Source organism: Grammomys surdaster, unplaced genomic scaffold (genome assembly GCF_004785775.1).
Source record: "Grammomys surdaster isolate TR1022 unplaced genomic scaffold, NIH_TR_1.0 67, whole genome shotgun sequence".
Lineage (NCBI taxonomy): Eukaryota > Metazoa > Chordata > Mammalia > Rodentia > Muridae > Grammomys > Grammomys surdaster.
In genome coordinates, this window is record NW_021604569.1 from 7,305,370 (window position 1) to 7,324,852 (window position 19,483).

At 41.1% G+C, this 19,483-nt stretch overlaps 1 protein-coding gene and 1 pseudogene across 2 annotated transcripts in view; one reads left to right on the top strand and one right to left on the bottom strand.

Annotated features, from left to right (window-relative positions):
• The window catches only part of Commd1 (copper metabolism domain containing 1), a 98,874-nt gene that overhangs the window by 46,923 nt on the left and 32,468 nt on the right, over window positions 1-19,483 (top strand). The gene's annotated exons all lie outside the window — the stretch shown is intronic.
• Window positions 10,971-11,674, bottom strand: LOC114630426 (annotated as a pseudogene).

Below are 19,483 nucleotides of genomic sequence, written 5' to 3' on the forward strand. Positions count from 1 at the left end.
ATGATGTATGGTACATCAGCTACCAGAGGCCCTACCTCCAACGGTATCCATAGGAAGTAGAAACCGTTCTTTCTAAGGTCAAGTGTTTCTCCAAACGTATTTTTCTGAGACTGTCAGGGAGCCTCCAGTTTTGGAGTAAGGAGTGAACTTTCAGCCTTCTATCTATTAAATGTGCTTTGTTCTTTCAAAGGTGCCAAGCTTCACCATCGTGTTGACGGTGGCCTGTGAGTCAGAGCCTTTGGGAACAGCAGCTAAGCTGGTGACAGTGGACAGCCTTGGGCAAAGAGAACAGTTTATAATTTGATGAGTTAGAAATTAAGAATTACCATTCACTGAAGAAGTCGTTGTACTTTGTTACGGCAAGGTTTAGGGGTGCCTCTTTTTAAATGGTTTGTAAGTTCATATCTACATCTCATACTGTTTTATTAGCTGTCCTCTCCCCTCCCCTGTCTCTTACTATTTTGAGACAAGGTCTCTCTCTATGTAGCCCTGGATGTCCAGTCTCTACGTAGATCAGGCTGCCTTCAAAATCTCAGAAAGCTGCCTGCCTGTGCTTCCTGGGTGTTGAGATTAAAGACATGTGCCACTATACCTGGTTTTCCTTTAATTTCTTTATATTTTTACTTCTTGTAACCAAACATGTTTGGAATAATTTTTCAATGTCATTATAAAGAATTTTAAAATGTTTTGTGTTCTTAGTAATGTCCCATATATGGAAAGTTTGCCCTGTTTTCTCTTTCTCCACTTCAAATTTTAATTAACTTGAATTTTACTTTTGGAAGTTAGGTCTAACTAAATTTACTGACCAAATGTTTGGCCATTGTAGAAGAAGACAAACCCTGTTATAATTTTCTCTTGCTTGCCTAGATGCAAGTAATTAGATTTTAGAACATAGTAAGGTTTGATGTATACTGAACTTAAAATAAAGATCGCAAACTGGTATAAAAGAATGTCAAGGATTAATAATATTCTTCCTATGAATGCCCTGAGAAGTAGAAGGAGCACCCAGTTCTTTATCTCCTTCCTGTGTGTTTTCTTGATTGGTCTGTTTTTGTAATTTCCCCTTATTATACTACTTACCATAGCATTTTCTTTTCCTTTTTCATAAGGCCTAGAATATTTGTAATTGATTGCATTTTTTAAAAACTTTATTTTGTTTTTGAGTGTGTATGTGTGCGCGTGCACATGCATGCCTGGGTGTGTGCACAGGAGTGCAATGCCATGGAAACCAGTGGATCCCCCTTGAGCTGGAATTACAGGCTGTTTTGAGTTGCTAAATATGGTTCCTGGGAACCAAACTCAGGTCCTCTGCAGGAGCAGTATTTACTCTTAACTGATGAGCCCCTATTTGCTTGTTGTGTGTCTTACATGATATTAAAGGGCATAAAAGTAGGCATTATGCTATTTTGAATATCTTTTTCCTTCTTGAATCATGGATGCTAATTACAGTATCAGGTTTAGTGGTGCCAGTTATAAACTAGGACCTTATATGCTCTTATAAGATGGGTGACCATTTTCTTTTTGATAACCACAGGAGCATCAAATTACTTGTTTCTAAATTAGTTATGGTATGTCTTTTGGTTATATGTATTTTTTTCCTAATTTTTACAGGTTTATGTTTTTGGATTTTATATTTTGTTTGAGACAGGCTCTCACATATGTAGCCCACCCTGGCCTTGAACTTCCAAGAATGACCATAAATTCTTGATCCTTCTATTGCCTCCTCCCAGGTGATAGGATTTGTGTCAGCTTGTGATTTTTTATAAGCTTTCTTAGATTTACCAGATTACTGAAATACAGGTTTCCATTGCAATAACTAGCAGAGTGTGTATGTTTGTGTATGATTACAGCCTGAGAAACAGACTATGAATAGCCTATAAAGGGAATTGAAAAGACCTTAGACTCGGGTCTTTTTGTTATTCTTGGGGCAGAATAACACTGTGTAGCTCAGGCTGGCCCAGAACTTAAGGTCTTTGCCTTTTAAGTATTCTGTCTGGTTTTCCAAAGTCTTTTTAACCTTTCCCATCTTCCTGTCTCACATCCTATCAGAATCTCTCTTCATTGTTGTGGATAAATAGAAACTAGAACCCTTCTCCTTCAAAACAAGCCATAAAGTCTAGAAGAGTTCCCTTCCTCCTCTGCTTTCATTCTAGAGGAATCCTGCCCTATATCTCAAGAAAGAATGACGTGCAGAGAGGAGACAAGTGTCACCGCACACCTGCTGCAGTCACACTTCTGTATGAAGGTCCTCTCTTCATCAGAGAGTGCTTAGATACACAAAACTTAGCTCTTTGGTTCTTCATTTCTGAAGGCTTCTATGCCGTGTAAATTTTGATTTAATAAATGATACAATTTTCTCTTGTCTTTTGCATTGGCTGTGAGGGAAATTTTAAACTCCTTTTCTTTACCTATAGATTTTTTTGTTTTGTTTGGTTTTTCGAGACAGGGTTTCTCTGTGTAGCTCTGGCCGTCTTGGAACTCACTCTGTAGATACCTATAGATTTTTTAAAGTCATGTTTTATAATCTGATTAATATTATTATAATGATGGTTCTGTACAGTTGACTGTGGCATTGAGAAATATTTGCTACATCTAATATATTTTTGTGTCTCTGTGAGCAATAGCGGAATCCAAACATTTTCTCGAAGAAAACTGTCTTGTTGCTGTTCTGATGGCCTTTCCACTGCTAGTCTCCAGGCGTTGTTCTGCCTCTTGTATTAAATACATGAGTAATAAAATTCTTTTTTTTCCTTTTTCTGTTTTTTCTTTCTTTTTTTTGTTTTGTTTTGTTTTTTTTTTGTTTTTGTTTTTTTTGAGACAGGGGTTTCTCTGTGTAGCCCTGGCTGTCCTGGAACTCACTCTATAGACCAGGCCGGCCTCGATCTCAGAAATCTGCCTGGCTCTGCCTCCCAAGTGCTGGGATTAAAGGCGTGTGCCGCCACTGCCTGGCTGAGTAATGAAATTATAAAACCCTTGTAAACTTTGTCAGCAAATTTGAAGGCCATGTATGTACTCTTTTCCTTAATTTTGCTTATCCAAAACTCGATTTTTTTTTAGGGGGAGGGGCTTGGTTCTTTAAAACACTCACCAAGTACCCAGTTGGCCTCAAACTTCTGACCATCCTGCCTCAGTCTCCTGGTGCTGGGTTACAGGTGCACCACACCCAGCCACACCCAGCTCAGACTTGAGCTCTGGTGTGTACAGTAGCTCTTCTTTCGTTTAGTTTGTCTCTGTAACTGTCCTAGGGGAGAGCTGTCATCTTGAAGAATCGGATATGTCTGATAACTTTCTGATGGGGGGCGGTTCCTGCTCATTCATTCATATTCATTTTCTCACCCCTTCCTTCCCGCATCACGCCCCGGGCTGCGTGTGACCAGGGCATTTATACCCCAAACCCCTGGTTGACTTGTTACCTTTGCCTTCTATTGATTTTAGCTTTTCAACTCTTTTTCACTGTCTCAGTCCTCCAAATATTGTTCATTTTCTATCCATTTGACTTTTGTTTCTGTATAATAGATTTTGACAATATAATTCAAAGGACTAGCAGATCAACCGCTAAAACAGTGGCTTTCTTTTTTCTTCCTCCAATTCATGATTTACAGAGCAGTCAGCTTTAGCTGGTTAGCTCTTTCTAGGAGCTGCAGTATCAGAGTAGGCAAAAGAGGAAACTAATTAAGGCTAAGGGCAGGGCCAAGCAAGAGAAAATCTTACTGATGAAGAAGTTTAATCCTGTTGTCTTTGGACACAGATAAGAAGTAGTCACCTCCACTACTGCCCTAGCCCCAGAAACAAGCCACAGCTCCTTCTGTGAAATGGGTATTCAGAGTATTTGTTCAGCTTTGCTGTACACCAGAAGTATTAGATGATAATATAAAATCTCGTGTAACTTAGGTACATATTGCTTGTGCTTTACAGTTTGTAAATACTTGAAAAATATTCTATATTTAGAGACCATCTCAGAATTACCATACAAGCCGCCCAGTTGATGGATGAAAAGCCATATGATTTTTAAGTTGATTTGAATGAGAAATTAAATTCTAAAAATTAATTGCTGAATTTTATGTTATAGATAGTAAAATGTAAATTATCATGCAAAAATGAGCAAGCCCGTTAATTCATTAATACATTTTATAAGGTTCACAAAATCCTTGAAATTACATGGTAAAATTATATGTAGGTACTTTATAATTTTATTTTTTTAAGACAATTTTAAAATTTAACTATACTTGGACCATATTCATCCCTTCCCCCAAGTCCTTCCAGATCCTATCCCCCTTCCTGTCCACTCAATTTTAAGTTCTTTCTCAAAAACAAACAAATACCTATTAAAACAACAAAACCTCCCAAACCAGTAAGATACTACCCAGAAAACAAAAACTCACCAAACTGTAACCAAATAAAAGCACACAAAAAAACTGTGGAGGCCAGTATGTTGGTCAACGACTCCTGAACATGAGGCCTGCCCTGGAGTGTTTGATACACCCAGGGTCACGTCACTCCATGGAGAAAACTGATGCTCGTTTCTTCCCCAGGCAGAGGTACAAATGAGAGTTCAGTTGTTAACCTTTCCCCTTGTGACTAGGATTTCTTTCTCCCTTTCTTTTCTTTTTTCTTTCTTTCCTTCTCTTTCTTTCTTTCTTTCTTTCTTTCTTTCTTTCTTTCTTTCTTTCTTTCTTTCTCTCTTTCTCTCTCTCTCTCTTTCCTTTCTTTCCTTCTTTCTTTCCTTTCTCTTCTCATTCATTCATTCTTAAATAATTTTTAATTCTTCTTTCATATATTACATCCCAACTGCAGTTTCCCCTCCCTCCCCTCCCATATAAGGTAAAACAAAAATTATGACATCAAAGTTGGACAAGACAAACCAACAGAAAGAAAAGAGCTCAAGAGAAGGCACGAGCATCAGAGACACACTCATTCACACACTCAAGAATCCCATAAAAACAATAAACTGTCCGTCAAGTTCTATTTATACCCCCCAAACATCTCATGTCCTCCACGGGTCTTGCCTCAGCGTGTGAGTCCGTCTCAGCTGACATCACTCAGCTGATAAACAGAGCTCAACTATGCACTGTAAGGAAGACCAATACATGTGTGTTGTTAGCAAAGAATCCTTCATCATGTGTCCTTTCACTTGCAAGCTTTATCGGAACATCTTTCACCTGTGTCTGCTTCAGCTAAATGTTCCTTCATGAGTCTGCCTTAGCCTTTCACCTGTGTTCACTTCAGGAAAACACTCGTTTGTGTTTGCCCCAGCAGAACACCTTCCAACACAACTGACTTTCCAAAGAACCCTCTAGTTCCCACTTCACGTCGTAATATAAGTACAGAAGACCTGGGGCACCCCTTGCAGGCCCTGTGCTTGCAGCCTCGGTCTCTGTGAGTTCTAATGAGCTTTGCTCACATTGTTTTAGAAAGCCTTGTTTTCTTTGTGTTCTCTATCCCCTGTGGCTCTTACACTCTTTCCCCTTCCTCTTTCAGGTTCCTCTTTGAGGGGTTTGATGGAAACACCCCTTTTAGAGCTGTGTGTTCCAGGGCTCTGTGTACGTGTGTATGTCTAGCTGTGGGTCTCTGTTTGTTCCCATCTGCTGCAGGAGGAAGCGTCTCAGATGATGGCTGGCCAAGGCACTGATGGATGAGTACAGCAGGATGTCATTAGGAGTTCGGGTTTTTGGTTTTTTTTTTTTTTGCTACATTTTTTTCTTTTTTTAGACCAGTATTATTTTACCCTAGATCCCTGGGCTGTGTACGCTTAGGTTCTTAGTCACCTAAGCAGTGTTGGGTATGGGTTCCATCTTGTGGAGTGGGCCGAGGTCACATCAGTTGGTTACAAGCTTTGAGCCCCCACTGCCCCAGCATATTTGGCAGGCAGGACACCATTCGAGAAGGTTTGTGGTTGACTTGGTGTTATGTTCTCTTTTGGTAGCATGCACAGTACCATCCCCTACCAAAGATGCTAGCACACAAGAGTAAAGTCCCTGTGTAGGCGCCAGCTCAACATCTCCATGCTCAAGTTGTGTAGAGTTGTCTTCAGCAGAGGGCCCCACTGTCAGTTTGTGGAGGGCAACCCATACTCTGGGCAACAGCCTGGGTTGTTTGGGGATTCCCATGGGCTCCATTCAGCAAATAAGTGCTATTTTCTACGAAGAAAATTTGTAGCTCTCATCTGATTTTTTTTTCTTCCATTTAAAAAAAATTGTTTGTATATACAGTCATGTGTATTAGCCTGGCCTTGAACTCACTATTCAGTCAGTCATGGTCAAGAACGTCTGACCCGCCTGCCTCCATCTCCCTATCCTGGTGCTAGATTACAGGAGCGCACAATAATGCCAGGGCTTTGTGATGCTGAGGATGGAATCCAGTCCAAGACTCTGAATTTCTATTACATTTAAGAACATCAAGTCTAGCCAGGGCATGGTGGCACACACCTTTAATCCTAGCACTTGGGAGGCAGAGACAGACAGATCTCTGGGTTTGGGGTCAGCCTAGTCTACAGAGCAAGTTCCATGACAGCCAGGGCTACACAGAGAAACCCTGTCTTGAAAAACAAAAAACAAAAAACAAAAACAAACAAACAAACAAAATAGCAAGTCTAGATGACAACTTAAATCATTGAACAAAATAGGTATGATTTAAGTGTTCCCCCTTTAAACAAAAGCAGATAATTTAAAAAGCATTTCTACCCTTTTACCTATAACTTCCTTCTCTGAATTATAAAAGTAGGGGCTGGAGAGACGGCTCAGAAGTTAAAGGCACTGGCTGCTCTTGCAGAGAACCTGGGTTCAGTCTCACTCATGTGGCAGCTCACAGCTGCCTGTAACTTCAGCTCCAGGGGATTTCTGGGCACCAAGCATGCATGCAGTATACAGACATACATGCTGATAAAACATACACATAAAACATAATAAAATGATTTTAAAGTTTTATAAAAGTAAAAAAAAAAAAACCCTAATGTTGGAGAAACTTTCAAAAGATGTAAGAGAGAAGCCTTTATTACTCATACCTGGCCCCCAGCGCAGCTGCTAGCACTCTGTGCATCTCATTTTGGCTATTTTATCAAAGAAAAGAAACCTCTCAGAACATTGTATACATTATACAATTTTATATTTACTTTTGTTGGGGTGAGAAAGGGAAGAAAATATTTACTTTTTTTTCACTTGCATATTATTATTTTCATTTAGCTATGAAATAATTCTCTTTAACAAAGAACTTTTTACTCAGGAAGAGGCCCTTTAAGAGAGATCAAGGACCCTATGTCTTTCTATAAAGAGTTCACTCTGTAAGCTGGCTGACATTACCAGGCTGAACCACACTTAAGCCAAAGTGGCCTGGCGTGTGCAGGAGCCTCAGAAAGAGGAGACTTGGAAAAAAGAATAGTCTTTAAATTAGGATTGTCCTTGCTGATGTCTGACTGCTGTTCTAGAACTTGACCTAGTCAAGGGACATGCCATACCTATTTGAATCCAGTGTCGTCTTCTTAAAGGACCGTCCTTTCTTGGATACTCAGTGGCAGCTGTAAAGTTAAAGTGCAGGTATAACTTTTGTGAAATTACTCAAAATCTGAGTTCAATACTATCAGAAACCTAATTTTTTCTTTACTTAATGCAGAAAGCCTACCCCCTGTTACTTACCTGAAATAATAAACTTATAAAGAATGTTTATTTGGACATCCACTTTTAGAGGTTTGGGTTGTAATCAGCTGGCACCGTTTTCTGGGGACTAGGGTGGCATCATGGGGGGTGGTGTGATGGAGCTGGACCGCTCACTTTATGGGCAGGAGAGAGTGGGAGGGGAAGGAGAGGGGAGGGTGAGAGAGGAAGGGCTCTGTAAAGAGGAAGGGAATAAGACCACATAATGTCTTTCAGGGACAAGTGCCAGTGACCCAAAGGTTTATACCACATGTGACGCGCCGCCTCGCCGAAAAGGAGAACACGCCACACTTCAGGATTCTTCTGACACGCAGTTTACTTGTTACAGCTCTTTTAGACGGTGTTACAGCTCTCTTAGATGGTGTTACAGCTCTCTTAGATGGTAGTGGCGAAGGACCCAGAGCCCCAGAACCCATGGGCTTATATAGAGTCCTGGGAGCACTTACTGCATGCTCATTGGCTCCTTAATGATGCCTAATTAGCATACTCGTTTCTCATTGGCTCTTAGAGTGCTCTTGGAGTGAGGCTTAATTAGCATAGTAATTTTTACTCTCTGCGCATGCACACATTCAGCTTGGCTCCCTCAAGGAGCCGGCGCCATTTTGCAATGGCGAATGCGGCTCCCGACAACCACAGCCCAGCAGCACCAAGCTGAGGACCAAGGCACATGCAAATCTAGCATCTTCTAGCCAGAAGACTGTAACCTTTTTAGAAAAAATTACTGTAATAATGGCAATACTCCGTCAAGAAGCCCCTGTTTGGTAGAAACTCTTTTTGTCACTAGCGTTTACAACTGAGGGTTGACCTTGCCCCCGTCCCCCAGCCACCTTGCTCTCTCCCTCTGCCCCCCTCCCCCAGGAGTATTTTAGTCCTCCTCTTTACATCTCTGCTGCCCCTGCCCAGCCAGCACAGGCAGAGAGGAAGGAGCAGCCCCTGACTGCCTGGCTCTCCTGACTGCACTTGGAATCCATCTCACACTCCAGCCTGTACTGCCCAGAGGGCCGCCTCTATTAAGACTGTACTCCTGCCAGCTAAAGGACCCCCAGATATACATATGTGCCATTTGCTAGTGATGACCTTTACAATTTGAAGTTGCAACCCTCCCCTCATTTTCAGAGAGCCCCTCAGCTCTTAACGGGTCTTTCAGATTCAGTCGTGCTAACTCACCAGCTCACCTGAGACCACTGCTGTTGCGTGCAGTGTAAATCTGGGGTATTGTTCTTCGAAGATCAAGGACCCTTAGATCCCAGTGTGGCCGTTGGCAGGAGGCAGGGTCAGCTCTCCTGCTCTCCCACCCTCGGGGCTGGCTCCCCCATGCCTTTGCCATCGGTGCCAGCTCCATTGTGTTGCCCAGGTGAGGTGCAGGGTGCCGCTCTGCTGGGGTTTTGTTTAATCATTATTAATCTAAAATGACTTGCAACAAACTTTCTTTTATTGTCTTTGCCTTTTGTCTGACATGTCACTTTAATTTTTCAAGGATTTTTAGAGTTCCCTTAAATTGGCATGTTTCAGGACTCCAGTATAGTGCGTGTTCTGTATGCTTGAGGTCCTTGAGTTTGCTCTCCAGAACCACACGTGCATATGTACACTCACAAATACACACACAATCACACAAAATTTCTGAAAGTGATTATTATATCATGTTTTTCATATTATACATGGAAAGGATCCTTTTTGTAAAATAGCTTTACTTAAGGTGTAACTGCTCTGTCTAGTTCAAAGAATGATCTGTGATAATCATACTTTGGGTTCGAAATGTGTGAGTTTATTAAGTATGTAACAAGCCAAAGAAAAAGACTAAGTATCAGAGATAGATGGGTAGAGAAAGGAATAGGCATCAGATCGTCTTAAGTTGGGTGTTTATAATATGTTGCAGAAACCAATTGAGAAACGCAGTTTTAGACGAGCAGCTGGAGTTTCCAGTAGTGGCAGACCAGTGGGTTATGTTCCCTTGGGTCAGGCTTCCAAGGAGAAGAACAAATAGTAACAGATAAAGATACCACCATCAAACTAGGCACTCAAAGGCAGCATCCAAAAGCTGCCTGGGAAAGCTGAGGCAGTCAGCTGGAATCCTGACTGAGCTTTCTCTCCATGGACAAGCTTACAGCTTCTCCTACATCATGGGATGAATCATAGCAACGTCTACTGGAAATGGTCTGCCTTCTGGCAGTGTTTTTTTTATCATTAGGACTTCATCTCTAGGCAATGGCACTGGAAACAAACATATTTGGGTTTGAAATGGGGGTTGAGGGTAGCACTGCCTTGCTTCTCAATGGGTGCAAACAGTCACCAATTAGATTTGTGTTGCAGGGGATTGAACCCAGGGCTTTTTTACATCTAGACATTGGTTTCAGTTAGGTCTCCTGCAGTAGACTGAAAGGAGTACTGTAAGGAGATCCAAGATTGAATGGTGAGTGAGTGAGTGGGTGAGTGAGTAGGTAGGTGGGTGAGTGGGTGGGTAAGTGAGTAAGTAGGTGAGTGAGTGGGTGAGTGGGTAGGTGAGTGAGTGAACAGGCTTTCTGCCTACACCACTTGTGTGCCTGGTGCATACAGGGCCAGCAGAAAACATCAGATTTCCTGGAGCTGGAGTTACAGACAGGTGTGAGCTGCCACATGGATGCTGGGAATTGAATCCAGGTCCTCTGGGAAACAGCCAATGCTCTTAATCATTGAGCCATCTTTCCATCCCCTTAATTTAAAAAAAAAGTATCCGGGCAGTGGTGGTGCACGCCTTTAATCCCAGCACTTGGGAGGCAGAGGCGGGTGGAGTTCTGAGTTCGAGGCCAGCCTGGTATACAGAGTGAGTTCCAGGACAGCCAAGGCTACACAGAGAAACCCTGTCTCAAAAAACAAAAAAAACAAAAAAACAAAACAAAACAAAACAAAACAAAAAAAAGAATGTCAATCCAAAAAAATTAAAAAAAGTAATTTCCATACTGTATTTTAGTGTAAAAAACTTCAAATACAGGAAATAGTTGTGTGATAACTAAGATGTTCCTGGCATGTACATGACTATAGTTGCTCCATTTTATTATTTTTTTAATCACTATCTTCCCATCTGTCTATTTACTCAACAACACTTCTTACTGTTTTCTTATATTAAAAGTAGTGTGCAGGCACCATTACATTTCTCCTCTGAAATCTTCCCCGTCTCCTATTCCTCTGTCCTCCCACTTCATTTGTTTATTTATTGAACGATTGATTTCTTTTGTAGTGCTGTAGGCTTTTCCCATGGTAGACAAGCACACTACTACTGGGTTGTGTGCCAGTCTGACACATTTTATAACCATATTTCTCTATGATTTTTTTCATTTGAATATAGTTTTATTTAGATTGTAGCACTAACAACATGAACTCTCCCTTCAGCCAGCTGTCGTCTTTTAGGACTTCATACACACCGACTTCCTTTCCTTGCAATTTCACCTTGGCATGGTTGACCTCTGGATACCAGGTTGATGAATGATTTTTCCAGATAATGACATTTTTTTACATCATCAGCAGTTACACCGAGTTTAAGAGCAGTTTGAGATTTTGCTCAGTTGTGGTCCAAGCAAGTCAGGCAACTGAAGTTCTCCTTGGGGATCAATGGTACCAACTTGAAGGCTGTCAGGCAGTTTGTATTGGCTGAGTATCCCACAACAATGACCTTAACTGATTTCTTGATGTATTTCTCCAAGGCTGCACCCTGGAATTTGAAGATTTTCACATTGGCTTTCAGTAGGTCCTTCCTTTCCATGCCTTCTCTTCTTGGCATGGAGCCCACAAGGACAGCCACATCCAGATCTTTGAAGGCAATCTCTTCTTTGTCTGTTGCAATGACATCCTGCAGAAGGGGATGGGCACAGTCTTGCAGTTCCATCAGGACACCGTACAGAACACCCATCATGGGGGTGATGTCCAACAGCACAAGAATGATGGGCTGGTCTTTTCCAAAGACAGATCCATTTCCAATACTGTACAACGGTGAATATGCAATTTGACCGGCTGTTCCAGTCACAAGGACTCTGATTGGTTCAGACATTATTGCAAACTGCTAGGCCAGTCTCTGTGCCAGCAAAGGCCATCTCCAGCTCTTCATGATTCTAAAGGTAAAATTTGTATGCAGTAAAGTGCTCAGATCTTTTTTGTTTATTTTGTTTTTTAAGACAGGGTTTCACTGTGAAACTCTGGCTGTCCTGGAACTCACTCTGTAGACGAGCCTAGCCTTGAACTCACAGACATCCACCTGCCTCTGCCTCCCATGTACTGGGATTAAAGGAATATGTACCACCATGCTCAGCTAAGTGCTCAAGTCTTAGTTGTGTCATTTGGAAAACGGATATACTGGATATACTCTTACATTTACAAGATAGGGAAAAGCATGTTTTGAGGTTCAAGTATATTGTATTTATCAGTATACCAATATCTATTAAGAATATAGTCCATGACTCCCATCCTAGAACATGAATAATACCACACTATGTGTATATTTGTCTATACATATAAATATTTGTATAAATAAATAATAATATAACATATACAATAATATATACTATAATAATATAAATATATATAATAATATATGCTATAATAATATAAATATATATAATAATATATCTAATAAATTAGGGGACAGTGAGAGATCAATAACAAGTATAGAACAGTTGAACAATGTACTGTATTAAAATTGTCAATGTTACTTTCTTACTTTGGGGCCAGTGTTAAGCAAAATAAGAGCTACTAAACAAAACAACTGCAATCCTGAAATGGTTATTTTGATAGCCAAGATGTAAGTGACTAATGTATATATAATATTACACTATTATATATATTACATATATAATGAATATTCTGTCCCTGGCAAGAGGGGTGGGATGGCAGGAAATATCATATGTTTCTCTGAAGAGGATATGAATTGCCAATTTCTGGAATTTTCAATATTTTAGGGTTGCAGGTAACTGAAACTTCAGAAAGCAAAACCAGATAAAAGAGTAATGTGTGTGACATTACTGGGTATTCCATTATAAGAATGTACTGCAGCTCAAGAGTCCAGTCTTTGGATGGTTGACTGGACTGTACATTAGTGCATACATTGCATAGCCAGCTATAGTGAACATGAATCCTGGCATGTTGGTGTACACCCATAACCCTAGTGCTTGGGAGCTAGAGACAGAGGCTCAAGAGCTTGAGACCAGGGGCTAGTGAGATGGCCAAGCAGTTTACAGCACTGGCTCTTCTTGGTGAGGGCCTGGGTTTAAGTCCCAGCACCCATGTGACAACTCACAACCATTCGGTTGTAAATATAGTTCCAGAGGACCTGATACCCTCTTCTGACCTCTGTAATCACCAGGCAAACATGTGGTGTAGTACACATACGTAGGCAAAACATTCTTACATATAAAATAAAAACAAATCTTTTTTTTTTTTTTCAGTTTTTCGAGACAGGGTTTCTCTGTGTAGGCCTGGCTGTCCTGGAACTCACCCTGTAGACCAGGCTGGCCTCGGACTCAGAAACCCACCTGCCTCTGCCTCCCAAGTGCTGGGATTAAAGACGTGCACCACCCCTGCCCGGCAAAATAAATCTTTTTAAAAACAATATTAAGTATGTCCAAGCTTTCCCTCCCCATTTATTATTCCCTAAGCAATAAGATATAACAACTATTTATGTGTGATGTACTTCATCTTAAGTCTTCTAAGAAATCCAGAGACAGGCTGGAGAGTGGTTGAGAGCATGTACTGCTCTTGCCCAGGACCTGATAGCCAGCATCTGTCTCCGGCTGCTTACAGCTGCTGTAGCTGCAGCTCCAGGGAGCTCTGATCACTCAAGTCCGTGGCATCTACACTTGCTTATCTCTCACTCTGTCTCTTTCTTGCTCCACTCCCTCTTTCTTTCTCTCTGTCCTAAAAAATCTTTAAGGGCTGGAGAGATGGCTCAGTGGTTAAGAGCACAGACATGGTGTCTCACAACCATCTATAACTGTGGTCCTATGTCCTCTTCTGGGGTGCAGGTGTACATGCAGATAAAACACTCATATGCACAAAATAAGCAAATCTTTTAAAACTCTAGAGATTATTTATTTATTTATTTTTGGCTTTCCTCTTTTTTTATTGGATGTTTTATTTACATTTCATATGTTGTCCCCTTACCCCATCCCCCACCCACCCAGGAACCCCCTATCCCCTCACTCTTCCTCCTCCTTCTCTGTGGATGTAACCCCTACCTACCCCCCCTCAACTCCCACCTCCCCACCCTCAAAATTCCCACCCCCTGGGGCGTCCAGCCTTCATGAGGTCAAGGATCTCTTCTTCCACCTATGCCCAGCAGGGCCCTCCACTCTTACATATTCAGCTAAAGCCCTGGATCCCTCCCTAAGTGCTCCCAGGCTGGTGGTTTAGACTCTGGGATCTCTGGTTGGTTGGTATTGTTGCTCTCCTCATGGGGCCACAAACCCTTTCAGCTCCTTCGGTCCTCACTCTAACTCCTCCATTGGGAATCCCATTATCAGTTCAATGGCTAGTTGTGAGCATCTGCCTCTGAATATGTCAGACTCTTGAAGACCTCTGAGGAGACATCCATATCAGGCTCTTATCAGCATGCACTTCCTGACTTCCACATCAGCATCTACCTTTGGTGACGGCACATGGGATGGATACTCAGGTGGAATGGTCTTCAGACGGCCCCTCCTTCAGTTTCTGTCCCTCACTTTGTCTCCATATTTGCTCCCTTGAGTATTTTGTTGCTCCTTCTAAGAAGGACCGAATCACCCCCACGTGGTCTTCCTTCTTCATGAGCTTCATGTGGCCTGTGAGTTGCATCTTAGGCATTTCAAGGTTCTGGGCTAATATCCAATAATCAGTGAGTGAATACCATGTGTGTTCTTTTGTGATTGGCTTACTTCACTCAGGATGATATTTTCTAGTTCCATCCATTTACCTAGGAAACTCTCAAATTCATTGTTTTTAATAGCTGAGTAATACTCCATTGTGTAAATATACCACATTTTTTGAATCCATTCCTCAGTTGAAGGACATCTGGGTTCTTTCCAGCTCCTGGCTATTATAAATAAGGCTGCTATGAACATAGTTGAGCATATGTCCTTGTTATATGTTTGAGCATCTTCTGGGTATATGCCTAGGAGTGGTATAGCTGGGTCCTCAGGTAACACTATGTTCAATTTTCTGAGATACCGCCAGACTGCTTTCCATAGTGGTTGTACCAGTTTACAATCCTACCAACAGTGGAGGAATGTTCCTCTTTCTCCACATCCTCGACAACATCTGCTGTCACCTGTGTTTTTGATCTTAGCCATTCTGACTGGTGTGAGGTGGAATCTCAGTGTTGTTTTCATTTGCATTTCCCTGATGACTAAGGATACTGAACATTTCTTTAGGTGCTTCTCGGCCATTCAAGCTTCCTCAGTTGAGAATTCTTTGTTCAGCTCTGTGCTCTATTTTTTAATAGGGTTCTTTGATTGTCTAGAGTCTAATTTCTTCAGTTCTTTGTATATTTTGGATATTAGCCCTTTATCAGATGTAGGGTTGGTGAAGATCTTTTCCCAATCTGTTGGTTGCTGCTTTGTCCTATTGACTGTGTCCTTTGCTTTACAGAAGCTTTGCAGTTTTATGAGGTCCCATTTGTCAATTCTTGATCTTAGAGCATATGCCATTGGTGTTCTGTTCAGGAACCTTTCCCCTGTGCCCAAGATTATTTAAAACATTCTATACCAGAGGATGTGCATAGATTATATGCAAGTACAGTGCTATTTTATGAGGGACTTGGAACATCTATGGATTTGGTATCTGGGGACTCTGAATTTCCCATAGATATTAAGGAACAGCTTTGATAGATTTTGTGGACTTGTGGAACTAGTATTTTACAAATGTCAATTAATTAAGTAAATAGATCCAGTCCATACTGAATCTTTATGTAGTTCTTACAGCTCTTCTTTGTAGGAGATAAGTTAAATATATACAATGTCCCCATTTCTTTTGGTCAAATCTAAGCACAGGTAATATGGGTGTTTACATCCATTATTAGAAAGTAGCGTTAGATGCAGCATATTCTAGAGAGCCTGAGCATGAGTCTGGAGAGATCTAAACTATCATCAGTTCTTAAACCAACCAAATGGTGTTTTTGTAATTTCTAGGTCCATTTAAGTTTTAATTTTCATCTAAAACTCCAGAAATCTGCACATTCATTTGAACTGTAAGTTTTAGCAGTATTGTCATATGGCTTTACTTATATACCTGCTAGTATTATGGGTTTTTTTAAGTGTTAGATTACATTAATGTTAACTTCCTCTTGTTTTGTGGTGCTGAGAACTGTATTATTGAGCCTCTTGTGTTAATGTTGAAACACCCTTTTGATAAATCCATAGAATTTCAGTTTCAACAATAGAAGAACAAAATAGATAGCTCAGTGAAAAATGAGAAGTAGTACTTCCTGGGAAGTGGAAACAGCACAGGATTGTGGGTGCTGCAGTCTCACCCTTCCAAAGCACGTGTGCACCCAACCAGGTGGACATTATTAATACCAGTAAAATTTGTTTCTATGTAGTCAAGTCAACTTTTAGGCCCAAGTCACTTGAGTTTCATCAGAGGTAGACAGCAAAAAGTGACAGCTTGTTTGAGAGTGTGAGGAGGGGCGGGGCGGGGCCTGTGACAATGTTTGTGAGGGCTTCAGTGTTCTGGCCAGCGCTGCTCACAGGACAGCTGTTGCTTGGACTGTTGTCACCTTTACCTGCTAGTACAGTAAAGTGAAGGCCATCAGCTGCACTCACTTTCTAAGGCAGCAGCAGACCATAAGAGAGACACCTATTTTGACATCTGTCACGTCTCATCACACCTGGATTACCCCGGACGATAGCTTCCTCTAATTGAGAACTGCACTTTTGAGTTGGTTTTCCAACGTGGGGAACACACCTAGGTTTTCTAGATTTTAGTCTCTGGTAGAATGGGTTTGTGAGGGAAAGTCTACATACTAAAATGTTTCAGAACCTGGCACATTTTATTTATATCATGCTGTTGTTTTCTTCTCTGTTACCATAAATCATATTTTATAAGCTTAAATCTGAGACCTAATTTTTGTGGCTTTTATATTGGCCCCAGAGTTGAACTTGATGGGCCTCTCAAGCAGGTACTTAGGAGAGCTGGCTGGGACGCCAGTAGAGACCATTTAGGAGCAAAATAAAATGAGTGACTATAGAGAGGGCTAGCTCACACTTGGGTGTTAACAAGAGAGGAACTCTGAGTCCAGGCAGAAATGGCACTGCACTCAACAGTAGATAGATCTGACCTCTGTCCTGAAAGTGGGCACCACTGTCTCCCAAACATATTCATTCCCAAAGATAGTATGGCAGAAAAGTAGCTGGGCTTCTGCTCACAAGCACTGCAGAAACACAGCGCGCCTGTGCACACTTAGCTCTCAATGCTGCTGTGCAATATGTTCTTTGACAATATAATTCTACATAGCCAACCGGTCCAGGACAGATTTATTTAATCTATTCGAGGCTTGATACAAAATATTGAATTATTCTTTTCAACCAAGTATCACCAACTCAGTTTAATATTGACATATGATAAAGGATGCCTGCCTGGAGCATAGTAGGTACAGAGTGGATGCTCTGAAATCATTGAAGAAGTGACCAAGACGGCTTTTTCCTGGAGTTGAACTACCAACTTCAGACACCACAGCCCTGGCCCTGAACGCAGCCTTGCTGCTCAGAACACTGTCTACTGAAACATGTGGGCTGTGTGCTTGTTTGGATTTTCTATCCACAGATTAAATGAAGAATCTCTTTGGTATAAACTCCCACTTCAGTGTGGGCTTTTGTAGCATTTTTCTTTGAGATTAGAACAGCCACTTGACTTTAGTGATTGGATTTTTGTTTCTTTGAATTGTGTTTGGATCTTTGAGAATCTATCTGGAATACAAGTTGTTTTTCAGTGTTTGGTCGATGATCCCTTTTGTGGAGCGCTGAGGAGATCTACATTGTTTCTAAATTGTCTCTCCTTAATCTCACTCATAGCTATGTTTTTTTGCTTCTTGCACTTTTGATTTTGGATTGAGCTTTACTTAAGGTACTTTTGAGTCCTCTTGCTGAGGAGAATGCTCTCTGCAGGCAGCAGAAGTCTCCATCTCCCATTCTGTAAGGGGCCTCAGGCTTTGTCTTCCATGTGATCAAGAACTCTTGATTTTTCAGGCCCCTCCTGCTAGGCTTGTGCTTTTTTGTGCCTTTTCTGTCTATTTAAACAAAAAAATATATGTTTTATTTACCCAACGTTTTAAAGAGGTTTGTTTCAGGAGATGTTGATAATTACGATTTCAGAAACTAATGACTAGTTATTTTAACAAAGATAATATTATTAAACCTATTATTCTGCATGGATGGCTACACATATATAAAATGAAGATCATCTTGTTTTGTATAAATGCTTTTACTTTTAAGATGGGGTCATGTATTCCAGCTACATGTATTCCATGTAGCTCCTGATCTATCATGCTGCCCAACTGTGAGGACTACAGGCCTCTACCACCACACCTGGCTTATCTCCATCTGTCTGTCCGTCCATCTATCCATCCATCCATCCATCTATCTATCTGTCTATTCATTTTTGAAGTGCTCATCATTGCAAAAATATTTTCTGTTTTTACCTGGCAAGTATATGATAAATTTAATTAATAGAACGCCAAGATTCAAAATGTGTGAGTCAAAACTAATTCCCAGTCCAGTCACAGCACCCTAGGGAAGTACAGCAAGGGTGTTCTGAACGACGAACAATGACAGGGAACCTGAAGCTCGCTACCTTTGATTTCAGTGTTTATTTGATGGAATGATATTTAGTATAATTTTTTTTTTAATAAAAGTCTCGTGGGTAAAACTTGTGAGAGAGTAATGAAGGCAACAGTTAACCTACTGTCCCGGAATAACTTAGGAGAAACAATAGCTGTAACTAAAGAGCTCGGTGGTGATTTGGATTCTGCTGCACACTTTAGTTACTAAAGTACAATTTAAAAGCTGCAAAAGGAAATAGGGAAAGGGAGAGAAATAAGAACAGGAAGTAGCTAGCTGCAGTATATGGAGGCTAGCATGCCCAGGTGCATGTACTGAATCTTTCTATTTACCACCCACGAGAGAACTACAGCAGAATTTCCAACTCAGTGTGGCTGATTATAGGTGACAAAATTGATATCACTTAGGTTTAATTGAAATTGACTGAGTGTACTTGTCCTTATTTCTTTTGGAAGATAAAATTGGAGAGAACACAGTAGATTCTTGAATTATTTATCATTTCGGATTTCACTGTTATTTTCCTAAAATGACTTGTAAGACTCCTCCCCCACGCTCTGACACTTACTGAAAGCTTTGTTTAGCATTTATAGATCTATGCAGTAGATGGAGGAGGAGGGGTAACACATCTCCAGGGTTATGAAAATGAATGCCTAACCCTGGGGCTGGGGAGGGGAATTTGACTACAGGTGCTTTCCTTACATGATGACTGATCAGGATGCAAATGAAGATGAAATCTCTACAGATTTGGTGAGGGTTTGTTCTTACCGCAGTCCTAGATTCCAGCTCAGTGTCAGATGCAGAGGTCGCACTTTTCAGTCTCCCAGGCAGGGCTCCTGTCGCTGCCATGCCCACTGATGTCAGCAGTGTTTTGAATAACAGTGCTTGTTTTCTAAACGGAACTAAAAATGAGCTAATATTAACCATTAATGTTCCGAGCTAGACAGCATCATTAGTGCTATAGAACTTGTGCTAGAATGTAATGCTTATTAGATTCTAGGGCTGGAGAGACCCATCAAAGAGAGAGAGAGAGAGAGAGAGAGAGAGAGAGAGAGAGAGAGAGAGAGA